Below are 4,121 nucleotides of genomic sequence, written 5' to 3'. Positions count from 1 at the left end.
TGTCCAAATATGCAGTTGAATCATACTCACTTGTGATTAGGTAGATTTATGCCGACAATCTTGGTGCAATACATAGGGTAGACTTGTATAGGCAAGTTTCACCGGAAAAAACACACGAGAGGATTCCACATAATGAAGTAGACCCCAGTTTTGTGGAAACTAAATCCTCCTAAGCAGGATGGTGGTGCAGCAGTGATCCTAGACTTGAGCATAATTAGACAGTAGGCCTTGTGTGCCAATTTTGTGTAGTTACTTGACACTATGCCGCAGAAGATAGTAATATCGCAGACTACTCAGAATGGGAGTGATTGAGTACATATGCAAGAAGTGTATCAAGAGACTATGCGTGATAAACTGAAGGATTCTCACTCATGAGGGTATGCGAAGAAATTTATACTCAAGACGCAATTCGGGTAGTAATGACGCAACTGCCACACTAAAATTTATAGCGCCATAGCGTGTGGGGGGGGGAGGGTCGGGTGATGGGAGGAATTGAGATTGAGCTTTAATCAAATTAATTGGTTGTATGCGTCCAATAAACCAAATACAAAGAGATCAATTGGATTCATGTATAAGAGATTGACCCTACTTCCTGCTACCTCAGACCTTGATTAGATACATGAAGATGAACAGATGATGAATTGCACGATATGCACCGCTAATCAGGGTAGAAAAGTAAGTAGTTAGCTCGTTGAATCGAGTGTTTATCGGTAGTAGCCATGATAGACTAGCTGTAGCAAGAGCTAATCTTGGTCTTGTTTAGTGATTGGAAGCCATTGATAAGATATCAACATCAGAAATACTACTCACTACTGATATAATTGAGGAGCCGTTATGGGTCCCCACCCCCACACCGCTAAAAAGACAGTGATAACGGATAGCTAATATGGAAGAAGACGCGCACAGTTTTTGCTCTTGTAAGATAGAAGCTAAGGGAAGCTATTTATATAATAATACTCAGTACTGCAATTAGAGACTAGCTGAGATCGTGTGAGCAAACTCGATTTAATTTCATTAGATGCGATAAGTAAATCTAAATGTGAGCTTGATGCAAATTAAATAATAATCTCAAATATATTATATGAATATCATCTATAGTATATATTGCATAAACGAGAAAAGTTACAACTTAAACTATGAGTAGACAGGAAATCTTGTGATGCGAGGCCACTGACAATCGATAGACCTACAGAGGGTGACCATTGGGGCATGAAGGAGGGCCTTTAAGTAACATCAGGGCCATAGTCATTGCGAATATGGAAATTGTAACGTATAAATGAATAAGACTTTGTGCAACTGGAAAAATTAGCGTTAAAAACAAACAATCAATTACTCATCCCACAATAAGGTATCAATTTATTTTGTTAATTATAGTATAAATCTTGTATAATATCAGAATTAACAACAAAGCCATACAACGGTTCAGATTCACGTACATACGTTCGGGCTCCTGCAAAAGTCTATGATTCGATTTTCGCCTTATGATTCAATGCTAGAACCACCCACGATGTTTATCGCACACGTGAAGACAATCATGAATATCCAAAACGAGATTGCTAGATCACTTGATGGCTTCAGCAATCAACAAGCAAAATATTATTCTTCTCCACTAATGAAGCAAGAACATGCAGAGGAGATGGTAGCCTGCGCCCCTAGGTTTTATTGTATTAAAAATAATATAGGTTTAATTTTACGTTGCACTGATATAAAGTGCATACAATTTAAACAACCCTATATCCATAGAAATAGCCATGGGGCTCAACCGTAATCACACTTGCAACAAACACCAAGTATGGATTTTATATTAATTTTTTTTTTTTTCAATATTATTATAATTAAAACAATCAAATCATAACAAAAAAAAAAAAAATAGTTAACATTAATAATAATTAATAATCCATTTAACTATATGACACACATAATATTTAATTATAATTCGCATAGTCAATTAAATTTATAATCATTAAAATTAACTACAGCCCAATCCAGCAAATTTAATATGCATTGTGAGATTACCAGTGTGAATCAGACTCCTATCGAAGACACCGCACTGATCTCACTGTAAAGGGTATGAAACAATCTCTAGATGACTTTATGATCTCCCTTATATCTTTGCAAGCCCTACTTGTGAAAGGGAAACTGATGGTTGTAGAAAGTGAAGAAGGAATTAGCCTAGTGGCGGACCTTGCCGGGAAGTCCACGACCGACTGCAGCGATCACAATGGTACCGGAAGAGAGAATGGTGTCTAATATCATAAGGTCGCGTTTGAGGTTGATCCCTTTGCGTGTAGACAGTACGTTGGACATCTCTTGATGGTGATACTTTTGTTCGAATTGTGAATACTACGAGGAGGAGTTGAGGGACCGATGTTTAGCATAGACTCAGCAGTCCCATCACATTGAATTTGCCTCAATGGGTAACTAATGTATTAGCCCCTGGAGAGCTTGAGGTCTATCAGATTTCTTCAGAACAATGATGTAAGGCAACTTCGCCGAAGGGTAATCACGAAGTGAGTAATGGCCTAGATCAAAAGACACAGTGCTTGCTTATTCACAAACTCTATGTTAGATTGGTGCGCCTTTTGTGGTGTCGATCTAGGATGCTGGAGTTGCTGGGTGACTTGTAGCTCAGCATAGCAGCATCTTGCCTTATGAGGTATGCTACTCCATCTACTTCGATCCACCCGATGCAATACAACACAAATTTCGTCTGTTAAGGAGGGCATTTTGGTATGGGGATGTGATATGGCGAATCTCGTTCTCATGGTGCATTTTACCTTGGGTCTGATCAAATAGATTCTACGGCAGTGTACTCTTTCTTTTTTTTTTCCGTACTTAGCAGACAATCGGACGACCGCGAGGCAATTAGTGCAATACATGTCACGTAGTAACATCGAGACAGCCCTTCGGTACTCTCAGGAAATTAAATTACACTTGCGTAGTGTCACCCTGCTTTAGCCTCTAAGTGCTGCCCTCATATTTGGCCCTTGGCGCCTGCCGCCTATCTGAATACGTTCCCCATTACTTCATCACGCTACAGTGAACAGTGACTGCAGCACACCAATATGCCTTCTCATTTCTCTGAGAGAAAATAAAGAATAGAAGAATTAAGTCATATCTACACTGCTGTGTTAGTAACTGAAGTGTCATCTGATACAAGCACAATATATCTTGATCATTTATTATGCTTTCTGCTATGATGTATGCTTCACTATAACATACCCAGTCTGATGGACTAGAACCCTAGCAGCAAGCTTATCGTCGTGAACAGCTTGACTCAATTGTGTAATAAATCTATTAGCTTGAGATGAAGTATATTGTTTATACTTCTATACTGATGTCAACGAATTGATCTCACTCACTTCCATTTAGTCTCCCAGCAATGATTTGTTGCATGTGATGATGCTTGTAACACCCAATTGAAGGGTACGTAACGCCTCAACTTATGCCCTTATAACCTTATGTTTGATCTTTATTAAAAGTTATTGAGGGGAAAATGTGCAGAAAAGCCTTAAAATTTAATTAGGATCTATTGCGTAAATCGTCACTTTTCACTAGAAATTAGCTTGACATTGGAGAGGTGAAAACGAGGATAGAATTTCATGGATGAAGGCCAAGTAAATATGCAGGGATATTAATGAGTCACTCTGACTAAGGCGCATAGAGGAAAAGTCGTTTAAAGAAAGTGCAGAGAGTAGCAAGATAGGCAGAAACTATATATAATGTTATGCTTTATATCAAGAGATTGAGAGTGAAACCCTCAGTAACCATTTTCAGCCACTTCACACTTCATATTATCTCAATTTCTTCAATTCTTTTTCAAGGGAAATTCACAGATTTTTTGGGTTATTTTACTGGGATTTTCAATCCCACTAGGAGAAAAACATCCTTAGGTAGATCCTTTGCTACCAAGACAGAGAATGTGATGTTTAATTTTAAAGTGTTGAATTTTGATGATTTGTGTTCATAGATGTATGAGAAAGCGAGTTGGATCAAAGAAGATTTTACAAGTAGTGGATTTAGCTACCTATAAGAGTAACGCAACTCCCTACCCTAAGTATGAGATTTAAGTAAGTATTGTGTAGAGAATTATTTTCATGCCACTCATATAGGTATATATG

Source organism: Pistacia vera, unplaced genomic scaffold, assembly GCF_008641045.1.
Source record: "Pistacia vera cultivar Batoury unplaced genomic scaffold, PisVer_v2 Contig878, whole genome shotgun sequence".
In the NCBI taxonomy this organism is placed as follows: Eukaryota; Viridiplantae; Streptophyta; class Magnoliopsida; order Sapindales; family Anacardiaceae; genus Pistacia; species Pistacia vera.
The sequence above is the reverse complement of the archived record's forward strand: the minus strand, read 5'-3'. Positions refer to the sequence as shown.